The sequence below is a fragment of the Rhinolophus ferrumequinum genome, chromosome 25 (assembly GCF_004115265.2).
Source record: "Rhinolophus ferrumequinum isolate MPI-CBG mRhiFer1 chromosome 25, mRhiFer1_v1.p, whole genome shotgun sequence".
NCBI classification, from domain to species: domain Eukaryota; kingdom Metazoa; phylum Chordata; class Mammalia; order Chiroptera; family Rhinolophidae; genus Rhinolophus; species Rhinolophus ferrumequinum.
In genome coordinates, this window is record NC_046308.1 from 11,660,711 (window position 1) to 11,682,957 (window position 22,247).

Genomic DNA, 22,247 nt, shown 5'->3' on the forward strand with positions numbered 1-22,247 from the left:
ATATTTACGTCTTTGGAAAAAGGTCCTCTTTACCTCCGTTGTGATCTGATTGTCTCCCCAAAATTCAGATTTTGACAGTTTAACCCCCCAATGTGACTGTATATGGAGACAGGGAAGTTAATTAAGGTTAAATGAGGTCATTAAGAGTGGAGCTCTAATTCAACAGAATTAGTGACTTTACAAGAAAAGAAAAAAAGAAAAGATCTCTCTCTCTCTTCCTCACCTGACACATGGAAGGAGGAAAGGCCCTGAGAGCACAACTCCAGAAGACAGCCATTCTGCAAGCCAGGAAGAGATCTCACCAGAAACCTAACAGGGTGGTATCTTGATCTTGGACTTCCCACGCTACAGAACTGTGAGAAAATACATTAAGAAATGTTTGGATTGAGGTTCGGACTATTTTCAAATGGTTACAAATTAGTAGCCAAAATGAATTCTTTTTCAGGTAGCTAGCAAAGCTGATTCTTTGATAATCCTTTTTCTTTGAAAAATATATCTTGATGATTCAAAGAACTGAGTAGAAATAGAATTCTATGAAATAGAAGAGAAAGGTTATAATTATTTCATTAATCTCCATCCAATAACTTAAAAAAAATCATAAATAAATAAGGTAGCTAGAGTACACATACTTAAGTGTAAAATCTTGACCTAAAAATCTGTTTCCAAAGACTCTACATTTATTTGATCTTTCAACAATACTGCCTCTGAATATGAACCTGAAATGTGTAAATTCCACAAGATATAAGTGATTACAAGTACTTTCTTGTTTAGGTATTTAAAGCAATTTCTTCATCCTGGAGTAGTTTACTTTAAATTTGGAAGCTGAATAAACGCTATCAGCTCTCTATAATACTACCAGATTTTAAAAACCCTTTAAAACTGTTCACGAATGGAATCCAGCCTCTATACTACTGCCAGCATTATCAACCTAAAAGTACAGTCTGACCATGGCCATTGTCCAGCTTAAAGCCCTTTAATCCCATCAGGTACAGGATGTAACATCTGAACTTCTTGTAGCTAGACGGCAAAGGAAACTCTCTGTGATCTGCTTCTTGCCTGTTCTTAAACCCTGTCCTTAGGAACTCTCAGGCCTCAGATGGGGGGACCCAGCGACCTCAAACTACTTCCCTGGGACATCACGAAGCACCTGGTGGCAACCCTTTCTTCTCCTTCCTAGATAACTAGAATTTGTTCAAGAATCTGCTTACATAAGTACCACTTCAGGGGAACTTTCCTGACTCTTAAGCTCTTAAGCTGGGTAGGTCTTTTCCTTTATGTCCCGTAGAAGGATGCTGTAAAAAGTTGTTGTTTTTTTCTTTTTAGTTGGAAACATGCATCTTGTAATTAGATTGTCACTCATGGGGTGTAAACATTTCTTATGTGCACTGTACAAGCACAAGATTTAGGTTGCTTTGGTAAACGTCTCCCTGTCAGCACCACGTGCTGCTAGAGGACCGGGGTCATATTTATATCACTGGTGCCTAATACACCGGCTGCACACTGCAAGTGGCCAAGAAATGCTGTTGAATTAAACTAATTCAGATATCAAATGTATTAAGACATTTATAATTTAGGGAACGCCATGGTAAATATTTTTGTTAAGCAAAACACTCCGTGCTTTTTTCCTACAGGTTGCTTTACTTAAAATGGATTTGACCGCTATTTTAGAAATGTACTATTTTATTGAACAATATGGTACTCAAATGTCAATAACTTCAGAATTACCAGCACTCCCAACTTACTTAAGAACCTATTTCTTTTAACAAATGTCTTAAAGAAGTGGCATCTGACATCATCCTATATAAATGTCCAGAAACGCCTTTGGAGTCTGAGTTGACCTGGATTGGTTTATAAAAATTGAAATAAAAGCTATATAACATATTCAACAAAAATTTAATCCCGGTTATACAATACTTTTTCCATGTGGGTAGTCATAATACATGGTATTCTTGCATTAAGTAGCTTAGAATCCATTACTTAGGCCTGCCTTCAGTCAGTAAGTCTAAAATATCACCTATTTGGTTTATAGGAGTTCATGCAGTCTTCGATTAGGATATTTTGAATACTCATTCATTGTTGCCTTTGACAAATGAAGTAATCTTAGAACAAACATAATAGAAAAGAGAAAATCAAGAAGCATTTATTTTATACTATTACAGACACTAAAGATAGAAAGAACGAAGAGTAACTTTCATTAGTAGGACCCAGTTTAATGCAATCAAATCATCATCACCATACTAACATTTATTCAATGCGCACTATGTGCCAGGCAGTGTGTATTATTTCATTTAACCCTTAACACAACACTGTGAAAGAGTGAGTATTATTGATTTCATTTTACAGATAAAAATCTGAGGCCCAACTTCACAGAGCTCGTGCATAGTAGAGCTGGGATTCAAATCTAGACTGTCTAACCTCAAGCCTAGTCTCTTAACCACTACGGTATAGTTTTCAGTTAAGTCACTGTATGAAAGATATCAGAAATTAATGACTTGATAAATTATAAAGGATTCCATCTAGCCTGCAACATTCCTGAATACTAACCATTTAATTATTTGGATTTGCTTTACCCAAGGCCAAACCAGAAGGTCAAGCTCCTCCCATGTAAAACTTTCTTTTTACTTTGTGATTAAAAAAAAAAAAAAAAAAGGCAATATCATCACTGAGACTTTCTGATCAGTGAAAAGTAGTGTGTCAATTTAAGACAAGGGAGGCCTAAGTATTCCAAAATCTGAGGTTATCCTGTCCTGGGATTTTCAGATATAACTTCATACCCCAGAAAGGTAGCATTTAAAATTTGAAACTCTTGCCCAATTTCTAATGTTGAAAGGATAACTCAGCATTCTTAGTTAGCTTTAATTTTGCTTTGCCACTGGCAGATAGGGCAAGCATCCATACATGTTGACAGAATACATGTTAGAGCAGTTTATTCCCGTTCAAAGTTGCCTAACTCTCTTTCAGCAATTCTCCCATAGGAACAGCCTTTTACAAAAGTATATGAATCTATATCTATTCTAGCTAATACACAAATAAACACAAGAAATCAATATTAAAGTGCTTTAAAAAAGTAAACAGTCCTATAACAACCGACTTGGGATATTTCCAAATTCTTTAATTAACTTTGGGGGTAGAGAAAGTGTAAAAGAAACTGAACTTAATTAGTATCCAGAAGGATGTTAGCAATACATAGTAAAGTTTTATCCTTAAGGTGTTTAAAATATAGAAGGAGAGATGACCTACATAAGCCAATAATGATACCTACAGTAAATTCAATCACCTCCTAAATCTTGCTTCCAACCTCTCCCATACCTGGCCCAAATTGTCATTTGGTACTTCATTTGTACTCTTATTACAACATACGAGTATACTGCATATATTCTCTTGGTATCCGGCTTTTTGTCACTCTATATTATAATTTTGAGATTCATCCCTGTTGTTGTATGACAGATACTCGATTTGCTGATGGACTGGATTGAGGATAAAAGAGAAAAAGAGTAATTGAGGATGATTTCAAGTTTTTTTGTCAGAGCAAACTGGAAAAATGGAGGTGTCATCAATTGAGAAGGAAAGTGGTCAGGAGGACAGGCTAGGGAAAGATGATCAGGAGTTAGGCTTTTCACATCTTGATCACCCAAGTAGAGATACGAGTCATATTCTGTATGTAGATCTGGAGTTCAGAAGTGAGGCATGAAACGGAGATTTAAATTTGGGACTTGTCAGCATATTGGTAAAGGTATTAAAGCCATAGTACTAGATGGGATCACCAAGGATACGAGATGGATAAAAAGGAAAGGGGCCCGCGGTCCAAGCTCTGGGACATCCCAACTTTAAGAGACTGGGGAGAAAAGGAAGAACCAACAAAGGAAACTGAGAAGGAACATCCAGGAAGACAAAAGGAAAAGGAAGAGTGTGGTACTCTGAAAGTCAAATGTAAAGTTTCAAAATGGCAGGAGTGATAACTGTGTCAAAAGCTGCTGAACGATCAAATAAGAGATTAAAATTGGCCATCAGACTACTCTTGGGGAGTTTCCCTGAGAAGGGGAGCAAAGAAATGGAGAGGAAGCTGGGAGGCAAAGTGGAATGAAGAGCAGTTTTTTCGTCTGTCTTTAAGACGGGAGAAATAAGAACATGTATATGAAAAAAAAACAGAACATGTATGTGTTGGTTGATGGTAATGAGCCAGGAGGAGGAGAAACTGGTGTTGGTGGAGAGAAGGGCGAATTGCTGAAGTTTATCCTTGAGTGGACCAGAGAAGGTGCGATCTAGTATATCAGTACAGAAATCAGTTTTAGATAGGAGCCTGGAGAGTAATCTATGTGGCAATTTACTTGCTTTGTAACTTTCGGCAAGTTACTTAATCCTTTTAAACTTCAGTTTCCTTATCTGACCATAAAGATAAAAGAACACAGAGAGTCTGGACTTATTCTATTCAGGATTTCTCAATGAAAATGATTTGCATTTAGTAGAAACCATATTTCAAATTTTGAATTTTGATCTTTTCCCAGGCTTGTGGTATGTGGTAAGACACTCTTTCATAATGCTGGGCACTGGCAGTGAGCCACAGCTCCCAGGGGCCAATCACCTGGCACCCCCGTCAGCCACGTGATTATGAGGGTCCACCACCACGACTCTATAGTGTATTCATTATGTTCCACGGTTTTGTCCAATGGTAGGCTAATGTAAGTGTTCTGAGCACATTCAAGGCTAAGCTGTCATAGTCAGTAGATGAGGCGTATTAAATACATTTTCAACTTACAGTATTTCCAATTTAGGATGGGTTTATCAGGCCGTAACCCCATGGTAAGTCAAGGTGCCTCTGTGTCTGTTTTAGAGTTGTCCTGAGGGTTAAATAAGAAAGCATATGTCTGGCCCTTGGTAAACAGGATAATATGTGTGAGCTATGTCCTCTTCCCTCTCTTTATTTATAACTTAAAAAAAACAAAACTAACCACATTTTATCTTGTGTAATAATTTTTTAAAGCAGTACATTTTTCTTCCCTTTTCAGTAAGAAACTTCTTGAAGGCGGGAATGGTCTTTTGGCTTTGTACGCCCGAGCATAAAGGTCTTGACTGAAACAGCTTCTCAGTAAATATTCTCTAACTTTCTTTCAACAATTTAGGAAGCAAACTCTATGGCATATACAAGTTGCCAACAATGTAAGTAAATTTGTTTAGTCCTCTAATTTTCAGTCTGGTTAGTCAATTGTTTAAAAAAATCTTTGCCCACTTTTGATGAACGTACAAATCTCATGTTCTTTTTTTAAAGGATTTAAAATTTCAAAGTATCACCTGCACCCATTCTGAGGACCACACTGCATCTCCAGAGTCACTTTCTAGTATAAAAATGGGAGGAATGAGCATAATGTGATTAGAGTAGGCAGCAGCTAACTCATAATCTTCATGTTCCAATTGATTCAGGCTCCCTAGAACGCCCTGGTGTAATACACTCGTATGACATACTGGCAAATGACCAGGTCACATACGTGTGTGTGTGTGTGTGTTAGATGCTGCAGAGGAATGAGAAAGAGAAAAATGACAAAGCAAAACATGGCAAAAGCTTAAAATTTGGTGAATCGAGGTAAAAAGTATATGGGTCTTTTTGAATTCTTGTAACTTTTCTGTATGTTTGAGGGGGAAAAAAGACATGAAATGGGATGCACAGCAATTAGCTCTCTTTAATTAAATAGCAATTTGATTTTGACTTTGACAACATCTAGGCCAGCATTTAACCTCTAACCTCAGTTTATTTTCCTGTAGAATGGGTGACAATTTTACTGTCTTCACAGTTAAAGAATACGTTTAATTGTTCTATATGCATTTTAAAACTTTTGAAAATGCCAAAGTCCACCCCACCACCCCATTTTGCTTTCTTCTGCCTTAAGCTACCACCAATGGATTTCATGTAAGCTCCCTTACATTTTCTCCTTTGATTCTAAATGTAAAAAAGGAATGCCAACTAGAGCGTCTATAGGTTTAGAGGCTCTTTAGTCAACAACACCTAAACATTGAAAAGAATGAATATTTTAAACCACATTTAGCATACAGCATACTACATCTAGAGTAGCTATTATAAACTTAATGTAGATAGGCAGGCAGAACTGGGTCATTATATATGAATATGGATTTTTAAACAACTGTAATACAGGAAGCAGATTTGACCAATGAAGAAAGCCACTGTTCTTTGGCTAGCACACTGTCTCGGAAAATAGACAAAAACCACCTATTTGACTACCTTTAAAGAGCACATGCACTGTTTCCTACACACAGTTTTTACGACTTCTGTGGTCTTACACTCTCAGGCTTTACACATTTACCTTATCTCTCTGGTCTTGATTTTGCTACCCTTGTAAAGATTTGTCTTTCCTGTGATTTGTGAGAATTTTTTAAATGGTTGATATTGGCCTCAGTTGTGGCAGAAGTGAACAAGGTAAAAAGTTGCCCTGAGAACTGGAATGGAAGGTGAAGGGCTTCAAAGAATGTGTTTTTAAAACCTCAGATACCAGTCACTAGCTAAATAAAGAGAAACTACACTATGATAACTATTACTCAGGTGTCATGAAGCTAAACCCTCTGTGATCTGGCCCTTCCTTAATTTCCTCACTGCGTTCCGTATCCTTCTCTGCTGCCTTTTCGCCATACTTCAGCCACCCTGGCTTTCTTTTCATTCCTCAGAGCTTCACAGGGCTGGTTCCTTCTTGATTTTGAGATCTTTGCGCCAACGTCACCACCTAGGGAGATCCTCCCAAGCTGCCGCTATTAAAGTACTTTTTCTCTCTCTCAGTGACTGTCATCACTCTGTTTACTTTACATCGTAGAACTTGACTTTATCTAAAATTATTTTATTGTATTTGTATTTTATTGTTTGTTTGTATTTTTATTGTTTCTTTCCTATCTGTCCTGTTCACTGCTATTAGTCTCTCAGCAAATATTTGTTAAAAGAATAAAAGGAGATACCCAAATTATGTTCTTATACTGGAATCAATCACATGGTAAAAAGTGATCTTCAAAATCCTACTAAGAACCCAAAAGAATGTCATAATAGTCAGGAATGTAGATAACACAGTTGGTAATGTCAGATTAGATGACTATATATAAGGTGCTTTTTATTTTAACCTAAACTATTTCTCAGAAACAGTTCACTCTATATCTCAAACCTTCCTAACAAAGTCTCTCAAATTCCAAGGTGTTCTCACAATTTCTTTTGAACAATAGATTATTAATTGGTGAAGACATATTAGTCTGAAATGACCCCCATTACTGCTACTTTGGATGCTTACAGAGGTCACTAAAAATAAAAGGGAAGTTTAGCAACTATTCTTGAATGTATCATCTCCACATTTTTAAGTACTACATTGGGAATTCTCAAACTTTGATGTGCATCCATCACCTGAGTATCTTGGAGATTCTGAGTGTCAGAAGGTCTGGGAACTGAGACCCTGTATTTCTAATAAGCTCCCATGTCACTGTTAATGGTCCATGGACTGTTATGGCTAGCAGGCAGGCACACGATGAAGTGTTGTAAACAGCTCTGTTGCCACTATATTTTTATGATTTTAAAATGTACATTTACATACATAGGAAAGGACAAGAGCATGCTGGGCAGCTGAAAGCTCAGAGTTGGGAGCTTTTCATAAAGCTATTACTACTGATTTACCCTTGTCCCCCATAAATTCAAGTCTGTTTATAAAACCAGGTTTTTTCCAAGGCAACAACTTTAATCAGAATTAACTATTATACTTAAATAAAAAAGGAAAAGCAAATTAATTTAAAACTCCATTCTCTATCTCCCAATGCTCCAAATAATTTCATTTTAATCAGTATACATAGAAGCGTTAAAGTTAGAAAGGGTGCACTAGTTTTGGCAGTAAAATTTGGGCGATTTTACTACTTAAAATGTTTTATCATCTTCTAAAATCTTGTCAGTTCTCAATAGGTCATTAACCTATACTATAATTTTTAAATAGGTTATACTAGTCCTAGTTTTCTTAAGACCAAGTAGTTAAAGATTACATAAGATTAAATTGAAAGGATAATTATACAAAAAAAGTTAAAGTAAACCAAAAATAGGATCCCTCAAGTATGTAAAACATTAAAATCTTCCCAAACCTCTGAAAAACATTCACTTGTTTCAGCACTTTTTACTCCCTTCATACAGGGAACTCCTTAATATAGTAAACTTAATACAAAATATAGACTCAAAACCTTTTGCATTTCACAGCTATATTGAGATGAGAATATAGTACCCATTTAATAAAAAGATAATAGCTCATAATGGCAAATCAAAACAAGTTCAAAATATGTTCTGAGATGCCTTTTTATAGGTCTAAGGTAATTAAGGTTTCTCACAGTTTTGTGAACTATTATTAACAGAGGTCTATTTGTGTTTAGTTTAAATTAGTAAAGGTTATTTTTTTATTTTAAGTGTTTATTCTTTGTGCCTGATAACTAGAAAACAAACAAACAAAAAAAACCGAAAACAAAACAATTACAATATAAATGTATTCCTGCGGTCTCCGTTGAGGGAGTCAAGCTGTTTTGATAGAGCTCAATTTGGGGGCAGTGGGTATTTCTGCTTTCTTTTCCACCCACCCCTTAACCCTGTAATTAAAGCCTAATAAGTACAAATCAAGCAGGATTACTGGGCAAGAGCCATTTCATGGGGGTATGAATTGCTTCAGTGCTAGTTCTAGAATATCAGTTGAGAAACATCATCAAAGGAAATCAAGGCGATTCCTTAGCTGATAAGAAAATTGTAAAGAATCTCTTTAGAACTAGAAACAGCAAGCTCAGTAATGCAAATGCCCGTGTCCATCGGAAGGACAACAATCTCCCCATTTACTATTTAGCAAAGACTGAAAGAGCAGGACCAAAGGCTCTAAAGATGGAAGGTGTAAGAGAAGTCTCTCTTCTGCTCAGCACGATCCTGAATTTGCATCCGTCCGAGTGGTAACTTCCAAAACTCCGGGGAAGCAAATGTGAGCTGAATATCAAGCGATACAGAGATAATTCTGAGACTGTGAGCTTGTGTGTGTGAGGGTGGGGGTGGAGCACCAAAGAGGAGAGGATTAAGCACAGTGAACAAAAAACTCACAAACCGAAGGCTCACCTAAGTAAAGATGAATTCAGAGCAAGTTTTCTAAACAATCTCACCACGTCAAATATACATACACTGAAAAACCTTTAGTATATTGAAGGATGTTTTGCAAATTGTTCTTTTGTTCCTGAATTGTGCTATTTCTGTTCCTCAGCAATTATATGTGTCTGTGGTCTAATCATTTCCTCATTCTCTGCTCATCTTTGTCCTTTTTTAGGACCCTCCCTTCCTCTTTTTTTACCTCCCTCCTCCCTCGTACAACCAGAAATGACCAAAGCCAGGTCTCCTTCAAGTATTGATGTTTTAGTCCGGTTTACATTTTGGTGCCCTCTCCCCTACTACTACACCTGGGTTTCCTTGGTGCTTGATAAATGTTAGATACTATAATGCCACAAGTAGCTGCAAATGTCACCATTAGGAAGGCTTGATTACAGTGGCAAAGAGGTATAAACATCAAAGCAAAACAGCTGATGGAAGCAAAAAAAAAAAATCCTAGCACTTAGCAGAGTCCCTGGTACAAAGAAAACTCAATAATGAAAGTTTGCTTAAGTGTTTTGTTGAAATTTTAAGGACCTTTGTCACTACAAGCAACATACAGTGTTTCTCTGAAAATAAGATCTAACCAGAAAATAAGCCCTAACATGATTTTTCAGGATGACATTCCCTAAACATAAGCCCTAATGTGTCTTTTGGAGCAAAAATTAATATAAGACCCAGTCTTATTTTCGGGGAAACATGGTAGTACTTTGTAGCTAGACTGCTTCTCAAAGCTAGGAGAATTCATGAATGGTGATTCAGCAAAGACACTTTTCTTTTTTTTTTTCATTTAAATTTGCATTTATTAAAGCCTGAAGTTGTGGTCAGAATACGTCAGAGTTCAAAGAACAAGAATGAGTGCATTAAAAGAAAGGCTGGAGGTGATCATGTTTTTTTCTTCTCAGACTATACCCCTTTAACTTACACATTCCTTATGAACAAAATGTAAATTCAAAGTGCCTCGTTTAGAATATTTGTGTGCTTTCAGATATTTTTCTGGTGGCTGTCTTTGTCATACTTCTTTCCTATTCACTCATCTCTAAGTGGGGAAAATAAAACAAAGCATGCCTTTTTGCGCAGATCAAGGAAGGAAATTAGAGTGACCTGTGCTATCCTCAATGTACTGATCATAACCACACTCCGTTGGAGGGGACAGGAGGCAGGAGGAAAATGTTAGCCAAGAGAAAAAAATAGGTCGAGCGCCCAGGTCTCATAAAGAATGATGGTGCAGCTTTTGTCACTCCTTATCTCTATTGCCAACTGCAGAAGGCAGTTTAAGCATGCTAGTTACAAACATTAACTCTGAAGCAAGATTACCTGTGTTTAATGGTGCTTCTACCTCTGACTCACAGTATTGGTCCAGAAACGGAACTTCTCCATGCCTCCATTTTCCCATTGAGTAAATAGGGAGACTACAAATGCCCACACTTCATAGGCAGGTGTAAGAATTACATGAGATATTTTAAGTAGAAGGCTCACTGTCCCATGTTAAATCACATTTAAGAAATCTGTTAGCTATTATTGCTAATACAAATAAATGGCAGTTCCTGTTTTCTCTGTCTACTGATACTCCTATAAATGGCATGTTCTTAAAGAAACAGGAATAATACCTTTCTAATCCTCAAAGTATCTTACATTAAATATTCCATACGTTGTCACAATATTTACTTGCAGATGGCTTGCCAAGCTGCAGATGCTTTCCCTTGGATAAATCCCAAATGAAAAAAGAATGCGGTGACAGACCCTGCCTCTTGGTTCCTTACCTACCTACCCACCCAACAGTCATTTCTTCCCATTACTCTGCCGACAGAACCATTTTCTGCCCTGTGATACAGGAAGAGCCTTACCTGGTATAAGTTAGTTACGGTCATCTGAATCGTCATTGCCAGTGACTGACCTAGGGGTAAGCATGTGACACAGTTCTGCCCAATGGAACCGGCGGGGATATCAGCTGGGGGCTTCTGAATAAGTACCTAGCAAAAACAAAACCTTCCCTGTAAAATCTTTTCTATCTGTAGGAAGAATTGGTAAGTTAGCAGTACTTGTCCTTTATCCAGTATGTAAGATTCTGGAAAATAGTTTCAAGGAAGCAACATGACACTTCCCAGACTGACTTTTCCACCTGTGGCAGACACGTGTAAGGATTAGTCATGTAGTTGTGTATCCCTTGGGAGTAATACTGTATCAGTTGATGTGAGTTAGGATAAGGACATGGGAAAGAGAAAGAAGTGAAAGATGGTTTGAAGTCGGAGTGATTGGGACGACAGCCTGTCACTGGCTAATCACGAAAAGCGAGTACAGTTTGAGGCAATCCTGATGAGGTCTGTGTTACACAGGTTGAGGTCAACACGACAGCAAGACAGCCAGTGCAGGCAGTTGGAGAAATGGGACAGAGTGTCGATTTTTAAAGGCGTTGATTTCAACACCGCTAGCATACAACTGCCGACTGACATCAGGAGAATGGACAGACTCTAATAAGGGAGAGAAGTGTGCAAAGAAAGAGCAGAGAGTGAATATCTGAGTCCTCTAGAACAATCTCAGTCAGGGTGGCTTCACCACATACTCGCTGACTGTGTGAGCTTGATAAGTCACTTAAGAGTTTCTAAGTCTCATTTTCCTCATCTGTAAAAGAGAAATAAGAATAACTACCATATCAACTGGTTGTGAGAAATAAATTATATAATGAATATAAAGCCGTTAGCACAGGGACTAATATATAAGTTCTTAAGCATATATTTGAGGTTAGAAAGAAGAAGAGCCATGAAAGGAGACAGGGAAGTGACAGGTACATGCATTTATTCACACATGGAACAAATCAAAGTACACTAAGTACGCATTCAGCTGGAATAGAAACAACAGAGTACAAAGTCATATTCAGTTCAAATTCAGCCAACATTTGTTGAGTACTTTCTTGGGTCAGGCATTATAATATGCTTCCATTTATCTCCTTAAGGGATATAATGCAGGGTGGGAGATTGTCCAAAAAGATCAAGTGGGCAAGTTAAATAAGGATTTAGAAAAGACCACTAAAATTGGCAAAATGGAAATAACGTGATCTTTGAGAAAAATGTTTTAGTTTGCAGTAATGGGGTTGGGTTGGGAAAGGGGAACGATATGAAAGCAGGGCGAAGTTCTATACCCGTCTGCACACCAGAGTAAAACAAAAAAGAGTAGCAGGGTCAAGTACAGGTTTTTGTAGATAAACAGAGATCTGTGCTTGCCTGAAGGAAAGAGGGGAGTTGTCAGTGGAAGGCAAGAGACGAGGACAGCTAATACTTAGTCATTCTGTTTAAATTGTGCCAAAGCAAGACATACTTAAGATACACATGAAAAAGAAAACATCGTTTACACATATTGGTCACTCAACGGATGAACAACTATTCAATGCCAATATCTTAATAGATTTGGTTTTATAAAGACATGGGAACAGAGAAACAGATTTTTTTTTTAACTATGGTGACTTCTCAAGATTTTATGAGGCCAGAGCAAAATTTTTTCTATAAGTGAAAATCCCATTATTACAAACACTATTTCATAAAAGTATTCTTCATAACTGCATACAGTCCATGCTGAGATCTCGGGAATATTAAGTGGAACTGTGCTCCACTATCAGTGATAATATCTTCAATACCCCATTTTATCTCAAGGGTCCAATGACCCTACCAGAAAGACCACCATACTTCTAACACACCTACCCAAACCAATAAAACATCCAGGTCCAAGAAAGAGATAAACAAAGTACCTGACACCCTGTTCAACCTGTACGGGATTCCTTTCACTTATTCCTTCATTAGAGAAAAGAGCTTGACCTTGTTTCAACTTCAGGTTCTACACACTAACAGGATTTTAATTTTAAAAAAAAATGTATTATAAACTCTACCCACCCTTCTTAAAATTGCAACCTCCAGCCACTCCCTGTCCAGCCTCTCTGCTTTTTTACTCCATACTATTTATCACCTTCTAATACACTATGTACTCTTAATTTGTGTCTTTTGTCTTCCCTTTCTAGAATGTAAAGTCTATATAAGGGCAAGTTTTTAGTGTTCACTGTTGCATCTCCAATGTCTGAAACAATGTTTCACAGACAGAACCCAGGAAAAAATAGTTGATGAAAGACTGGATAAATCAATTCCAGTACAACAAAAAATGTAAAAAAAAAGTTTTGTTTGCATTGACTTTTTAATCTATGTACCACATTTTTCCTGTGTTAATGTTACTTTGCAAATCTCATACTATTTCATATGAATTGACTTGTCTCAATTAGATTGTAACTTTCCGGAAGATGGCTTCAAATATTATTTCTTATTTCCTTATTGCTCTCATATTTTACATGTTAGTTAAAGTACAGTTAACTCTTCTTGATGATCATGGCCCCACCCTTCCCTTATGCTTCCTCATACCAACTCCACTTTGCTGAAGAGAGTTTGGCACCGTTTCAGCAAAGTCATTCTCCACACTAGTTTGTTATGAAGCGATTGAATAGCTATGGCTTTAAGTTGTTGAAATGGCAAGCAGTGTTTTTTAAATGAAATTCTTTTATGATTTCCAATGCAATAAAATAGTTCAGTGATTCAACTGGCTGAATTACATTTCATTCACTTAGAGGGAAATTCCACTAAAGAAATCTTCTATTTTTTCTCTCCAGAAATTTCATATTTGGTTATATTTCTCATACTCAGCACCCTCAAAGGTCTCAGGCAACAGACATAGGTTGTCTGGAGGAAGCTAACTACAAAATATATTAACCAAAAAGAGGCCTTCACTAGTTGGTCTTGAATTAATTCCCTCTTCATAGACTTCTCGTATGATACTTGATTATTTCTTCATAAACCAGTTTAGGAAAATTACTGTAATTTATGTTTCCAAGTAAGGAACTCCCTCAAAATTGTTTAACAAGTTTGCATAGTTGCAATGTTTTCTAAAATTGAATGTAATTGGAAATTAAGACAATGTTAAAATAATCCTCTGATAAATATCATCTCCAGGGGGAGGCTGGTTAGCTCAGTTGATTAGAGCACGGTGCGAATAACACCGAGGTTGCAGGTTCCATCCCCACACGGGCCACTGTGTACCCTCCTTGAATTAAAAAAAAAAATCATCTCCATTGCTTTAAGGCTTTTGAGTTTTGAAAAGTCATATGAATACAACCTGTATTTCAGTTTGTTTTAATTCGTGGCGTTTTAAACACCTGGTTCAGACAATGTTCTCAAATCTTGCTGTGTAATAAATTTAGGAAAACTGTGCATACACGGATTTTAAGAATTTCCATGAAATATTATGTTACAGCAATTTCCTCATTTTCAGTAGATTGAGAGGCATATGGCAAACCAGAAAGAACATGACACCTGGAGTTAGAAACGCACATGTTTAAATGCGATTTTGCTGTTTACTAGTATTGTTTTCAGCCAACTACTTGGAAAAGGCAACCAGTTAAGAGCATGGGGTTTTGATTAAAACAGAACTGTGTTCCAACCCCAGGTATAGTTATGTGATCATGGTCAAGTTCCTTGTTTTTAAAATGAACATAATAAACATACCCAATTCAAAGAAGGGTTTATTGTGAGGCTTTAATAAGATAGTGCATGTGAAGTGCTAAACAAGGTGGCTGGCACAGAATAAGCATTCCATAAACTTCATTACTACTAATAAATAAAGTAAATGTGATAGTCTGTGTAGAGCATATATATAAAGCATGAAGAATTTAACTGTTAAATTTTTACTTTTCTATATATGTCAAAAAATGGGCTCAATTTCCCATAATCAAATTATTCTCCCCTCTCCCCCTTGCTCTGGATACAGGAATAACATTCATTACTGTATTAGAACTAAGGATGAGATCAGTCTTTGAGGGATGTTTAAATTTTGTTATAAGAATTACTTTTAAGTGATTTTTATCCTCTTTTTGTTCAAGAGGACATCACGTTTTCAAAAAATAATAAAGAATGTATAAAGGATCCTGTGCCATTGTTTAAATTATGTTTTTCATGTTCTATCCTTTATCAATATCAATATTTTGTCTAATTTTGTTTATCTTAACTTACTTTATCATTAAGGATTATGAATGGAGTAAAAGTTTTTATTTAAGAAAAATCCATACATCTTTTCCTCAAGTCTTTGAGTCTAAAATTAACATGAAACTGCCCTTTTATTTAGTGGAGACTAATGTTCATTTTAGAAGTAGGATTATTTATGCCTAGAATAACCAAGCTATCATGGTAGGTTCCATCTTTAAAAGGTAATTTTAAATACTGTACTTTAATCATTTGATTGTAAGCTAGATATGCTTAAATTAAACTTTTTACTCTTAAGAGTTTGTTCTAGATCAGTGCTTTCAAAAAGAAAGCTTCGTGATGATGGAAATAGTCTGTATTTGCACTGTCCCATGTAATAGCCACTAACCACATGTGGCTATTTAGCACTTGAAATGTGGTTGGTGTGAGTGAGGAACTGAATTTCTAATTCTGTTAAATTTTAATTGAATTTTAATTGAAATAGCTACATGGCTAGCAGCTACTAGTATGTTGGATAGCACAGTTCTAGCTAGTTCAAAAACATTAGGAATTATGTTGAAAATGAACATTAATGATTCTCATAACTTAACTATAAGGGTTGTATCACTGCCTCAGGACCTGCTGACACAACTCCTGACTAACTGTACAAGAACATTGAGGTTTTCAGCACTGTTTTACCACTTTATGAATCAACCTTCCACCAGCCACCCCCTCCCCCAGCAATGGTGGCCTCATACTCTCTTTGAAATCATTTATAAAGCAAAAAGCTAAGATCTGAAAATCTAACTAGTAGTCTAACTCTGACCTGAGGCTCCTATGGGAATTCAGTTGTTTTTGTTGGCCTACCCTGTGAGGGAGGAAGGTACTGACACCAGTGTCATTCATCTCTCTCTCTCATACCTTCTTCTCAGACTAGTCATATTTAGTTAGCTCCTTGACCAGCTTTCTTTGTTTTCAAAAGGAATGAAAGAGAACCACAATAGGAAACAGGAACTGCTGCATTTAGTTATCACAAAGCAATGGGAAGGATGAGAGTGTGTGTGATTATGTGTGTTTTGACAGGGCCTAGGGGAGAGTTACAGCTACCCCTTCCTGTCTCCTACTATTAAGACAAATTTCCAAGCACTCAATTGGACTCCCACCCCTAGTTAGAGGTGATGGTTTTCTTCCTGAACTGTTAATGAAGTTCAGGGAGTTCTTTCCTTAAATAATTTCTAAATGCTGAACTCTCTACCCAAGGAAATGGTATCTTATTACTCAGACACTACAAATGTCAGGCTGCATACCGCTTCAATGAGTGGTTCTAAGATGCATTACCATCTTCACCAGACCTGGTAAAAAAGGGTGTGGCACTCAAGTACATGGCGGTACTTGTTCTCAATAACTGCTTAAAAGAGGCTGCTGGAATCAAGTCTGATCTCCTTTTATTAGGTTGGTCAAAAGCAATTGCAGTTTAAAGGTTAAAAATAATTGCAAAAACCACAATTACTTTTGCACCAACCTAATACATTTTAACAAATGACAATATTAAAGCTTACATTTGTTTATAGTGCTTTCACATACCAACTCACATTCAATTATTTTAACATGCTGGTAAGAGAGGAAGATCAGTTATTATTCTGACTTTTTATGAGTGCCATCTGGTTTCCAGTTTCTCATGTTTTCCAATTGATCGATACTTTTTACATGACAAAGGGTGCTACCCCAAAATGACTCTGAGAAAAAGTGGACACTGTAGAAAAAGTCGATAATCCACCTCTTTATGATATTTGGATGTTCTTGACTGAGCTCTCAAATTTAGTCCCTGAAACTTTTTATTTCCCTTCTTTGTATTATATTGTTTTAAAATGGAAATATAAAAATTATCTATAGTTGTCCTTGGGCAGATTTCTATCATTTGTCTATTTAATATATAATATCTATCTATAAGATATGTTAAAAGTTTATAACAGGCCTTCTATTTACTGTTACTAGTCAAACAAATAGGTTTACCACATTTGCTTGGTGATCTTTGTAGTTCTTACTTCTTATTATAGGACAGAGTACGAAGAAAAGATTTAAAGTAAGAGACAGAATGGAGCCAAAAATGTGTAAAGCATATAGTGAAGATAACCTTAATATGTTCTGATTTTGGAGTTTTAGGGCAGTAGGAAAACTAATCACATTCATAGGACATTTACAACTAAGTTATTTCCTCAGTCCATCCATAAATAATAGCTATTGGTTATATCTACAAAATTTATATTCACAATTTGTCTATAGCCTTACTTTTTCTTATATTTTTCGTAGATATTCATGCAGGAACTTTTGCTGTTGTTGTTTATTCTGTTCTTTAGATTCCACATATAAGTGAGATCATATGGTATTTTTCTTTCTCAGGCTGCCTTATTTCTGCCCCCCCACCCTCCGTCTTCTGCCTCCTCCCCAACCCCCCGCCACTCTGGTTCAAGCCATTGTTTCTCAGTCTAGTTATGTAGGACACAGCTCCTGGCCACTCACGGCGGCACACGATAGCCCGTGGCAGCACTCAGCAGCTCACGCCAACCTCTGGCTGCTCGCAGCAGCCCAGCTCTAGGGAGAGCTGTTGTTCACAATCTTAGCTGTAGAGGGCACAGCTCACTGGCCCGTGGGGGATCGAACTGGTGACCTCGGCGTTAGGAGCATGGCGCTCCAACCATTTGAGCCAATGGGCTGGCCCCAGGAACTTTTTAAGTACAATTCATTAACTGTGTCCAGAAAAGGTTTGTATTGGCCTTTCCTTCAAAATTAAGCCAATAAAAATGAAATCCGTTGTCTCAGTAAAAATAAAGGGTAAAAGAACTCAAGAAAAAAGTTTGTTGTAAGGATTTTCATCATTAAATAGGGAAAACTCTTTTTAGCTTAAAAGATAGCCTTGGACCCTTCCCCCATAGGTATCCACAAGACCAAGGAAAATTCATCTCATTTAGAGATGAATAATTATAAAAAAAGGAAACAGATCAGAGCTAAGTAAAGACATTGTAAAAACAAAGAAACAGGGAGAGAAAATAGCAGGTGAAGTTGTCAGAACATATTGTCAGTGAATTAAAAAAAAAAAAAAAGAACTCAATGAAGTTTGGTCTTGCCACTTTATGAATAACCTCCCGCCAGCCTACCCCCACACCTAGCCCCCAGGCCAGCAATGGTGGTCTCATACTCTCTTTGAAGTCATTTATAAAACAAAAAGCTAAGATCTGAAAATCTAACTAGTAGTCTAACTCTGTCCTTAGGCTTCTGTGGGTGGGAATTCAATAGTTTTTGTTGGCCTAACCTGCGAGGGAGGAAGGGACTGACACTAGTGTCATTCATCTCTCTCTCTCTAATATCTTCTTCTCAGGCTAGTCACATTTAGTTAGCTTCTTAACTAGCTGTCTTTGTTTTAAACAGGAATGAAAGAGAAATACATAGAAAACAGGAACTGTTGCATTTAGTTATCACATAGCAATGGGAAGATAAGAAAACAATTAATTAACTGCAATATAACACAGGAGTTCATAGAAGGGATAAAAGAGTGAATGGAAGATAAGATGAGCCAAAAAGGGAATAAAACATGAGTTGGAAGAAGTCAAGAGAGATGTGGGAAAAAAATAAAACTACTACCGACCGAATTGAAGCCTGCACTGGAAACAGGACAAAGAGAAATCTGTAATGTTGAAGAAAGCAGGATAAGGGATATGGAGTGTACAAATGACAAAAGTAACAAAAGTAAAAGCCCCGAACAAAGTTAAAAAAAAATTAGAGAAAATTATAGATATGAAAGATGAACATATTCATAATCAGTACCCTTGAAGAATGGAAATATAAGACAAAAATTTTAATTAATGTAATTTTAAAAAACTTTCTAGGATTTAGACAAGACTTGAAGCTACAGATTAAAAGGGACATAGTATCCCAGGGAAAATGGTAAGACAATAATTAAACATTGAAACATGTCCTAATTAAGCTACAAAATTTCAAAGATTAAAAAACGAATTCTTCAGACATTCAGGAAAAAAAGCCTCAAGAACAAGTCTGAGAATTTTGCAACCTAAAAACTAACATAAATCCAATTATTCTTATACTTGAATTACTGGTTTAAAAATTAATATTCATCATCAAAATAGTTTTTCATGTATGTATTACTTATTTCCTATAAGAAACATTAGACAAAAATTATAGCTATAGATAATTAAAACAGATGAATTGAATAAAACGGTAACACTTAAGTGATTCCCCAGTATTAAGGTTTAAAAATTTTAAGAAAACCTCGTACCTTAATTTATAATTTAACATTTATTAATACTTCTTAAAAGTCCATAGAAGAAATAGTTAAATTACATAAGCAATTGTGATTTTTAAAATAAGTAATGATGCCATAATTATGGATAATAGTTACCCATGTTTCTATAATCTACAACTAATCTTTCCTTGAACAATTACAATGAAGTAAGATATTTTTCTTGGGGTAGGTAAGTGAAGAGTAGTGAGGGAAAAACTCCTTAAAATAATTTATTTATGAAAGATTTACTACTAATATCCAACTCAACAGGCATCACAGCTTACAAATGGTTTATAATCCAGTTATTCACAAAATCCACGCGACAGCTTCTGTAAGCTTCATTTTACAAATGAAGAAATGAAAGCAAAGCTAAAGGAAACCAATTGCCCAAAGTTGCATATTGAATCAACAGAAAAAGAAGAGTATCACTTCTAGTATGAATTTTTTGTTTGTCTCTTAACAGCTTTTGTCATAACTTTGCACTCTTACAGTATTTTTGGCTACTGAGTAACACTGATCTTAACCAAAGACCTGTAGTATCATGATCTAGCATAACAAAATCATAATGAGAGTGTTGAAAGACTGTGCAGGAAAAAATACATTTGGGGAAACACAACAGATGTGAATTCCATCAATCAAAAGTGCTTATCTGCTGAGGCTCTATTCTGCTGAGCCTTGTATCAAAAACGAGTGAAAATGAAACTGACAAAAAAAAAATCCCTATCATTAAAGAGGGGGGAAAATGCAGAAAAGAGGCTAAACAGCTATTAAAAAGAGTTAAAAGCAAACAAAATGAAATCTTAAAAAAAAGACATTTAAAAACTCATTTAAAGATAGCCAACCCACGAGGGGTAACGCTGGATCCCAGTAGAAGCATTACAGAAGGAAGGTGTTTTCAGCTGTACTACAAAGAAAGAAAGGTCTTCTCTTCTAACTTCACCTAAGACTGGGACACTGTAACATTTTAAAGATTATTGTCAATAACAACCCCATTATAAGGTTGTATCAGATACTTCAACAGTAAATTTTTACACAATAGAAATGACTAAACTGTCCAGTAATCTTAAGTCCAAAAATTTAGAGAAGTGAAACCAAGCCTTTTGCATTAAAGGAAAACTAGGACAACTTCTCACGAAGAACTCAAACTTGAATAAGTTATTATGGCTCTATCTTATTTGGTGACTCAGGTAAAGAAGTTATTTACCATCATTATCCTTGAAGTTGTCTTTGCCCTTTTGTAAAGTATTTGTTAAAACTTCGCCTCGCCATGTCTTTAATCTTGCCTGCCTTTTTCCAGAAGCAGTAAAATGACACTGTTAGTGAAGAAAACGAAGCCTAAGAAGGAAGTTCTAGGCCTTTCCAAGCCCACAAAAATGCAAATCTTTTAGCAGTGACATTTTAATTTCCACCACAGTACACACCATCTATATATCTTGTAGAGTAGTAACTGTAGATTTGCTTAGGATTTCCTGAAATTAACGTTACAGGAAGTCTCCAACTTGCAAAAGGGTTGCGTTCCAAATGTTCACTTCCAAGTTAGGTGTCTGTAACTAAATATGTTTTTAATCCACAAATCAATATTTCATATGGAATTTAGGTTTTTAGGTTAGTCCACAGCTTAGTAACCATAATGCAAATCTAATACCTTATTTTACATTTTAAAATATCTTTTAAAAGTACTGTTGAAAAACAACTAATTATGCAAATCAGAAAACATTTCATTGAGAAATAATTTTAACACTACATCTTGAATTAAGGTAAAGTGCATAAAAATGAAATAGTAAATGGAGACTTGACTTTAGGGACTGCTGACATTAGTTCTTTATTAAATCTAGTTTCCTTTAAAAATGTATGGCTCTTCTGTCTCTTGACATACAATATATCATTGGCACTAACACCATAGAACCCCAAGGTTGGAAAAGACTTCCGAGGTCATATTCAGATCATATTCAATGTGACCTTAATTTGGAGATGGAGAAACTGAGACTCAGAGAGATGGACTCACTTAATACAAGTTGTCCAATTAGTTTAGGAGCTGAAAGCCCATCTTAATTTTTACCGAGTGTCTTTTCCATTATGACAATGTTACCAGTTATGATCAACACCATATTTTTTCTCAGAAATAAATTAACAAGGAAACATTACTACTATAACTATTTTGTCTGTGTAATTTAACAATATCTAGTCAAGTTGAGGATGTTCACTCCCCATGACTGCCATATGATAACACGAACATTCATTAGGGCATCCTTTGTAACTGTAAAACATGAGAAGCAACTTCAACTTCCATCAATAAGGAAAAGGATAATTGTGGTATAATCATCCGGTGTAAAAGCCATACCATAGTTTAAATCAATGAACTTGATCTAAATTTATCAATATAGGTAAATCCCAAAAACACAGTGAAGGAAAAACCAACTTGCAGAATCATATGTGGAATATATGTAATTTTATGCAAATGTTGACACAAAAAAACTATGTATCATTTGTAGAAGCACACATTTAATGAGATACACACCAACTTCAGAATAGTAGATGGATCTGGGATGGATGGAAAGGAATGGGATTGGGAAAAGGTACAAAGAAGACTTCAATTATATAATGTATTTCTCTTAAAAATTAATTCTGAGAGATAGGTTCATAGATGTTAGTTACATTCTGCACATTTAAAATACTTTGTTAACTTTTTTAAAAAAGAAAATAATCTTTCTCCCCAAAAGAGCACGATCTAAAAAGAGACTAGATTGAATAATTATTTGAGGTAACATAAGGGTCTATATGCACATGTGAGAAAAATTTGTTTGGGATATAATTAACTACCTTGTAATTG

At 36.0% G+C, this 22,247-nt stretch overlaps 1 protein-coding gene across 2 annotated transcripts in view; it reads right to left on the minus strand.

Annotated features, from left to right (window-relative positions):
• The window catches only part of TAOK3 (TAO kinase 3), a 145,858-nt gene that overhangs the window by 99,340 nt on the left and 24,271 nt on the right, over positions 1-22,247 (minus strand). The window contains exon 1 of one of the 2 annotated variants that reach the window (XM_033097873.1): positions 10,978-10,997. The exons of the other annotated variant lie outside the window; for it this stretch is intronic. The gene's annotated coding sequence lies outside the window, so the exon portion shown is untranslated. Of the gene's footprint in view, positions 1-10,977; positions 10,998-22,247 lie in introns of those variants that run through there. 2 annotated transcript variants of the gene reach the window in all.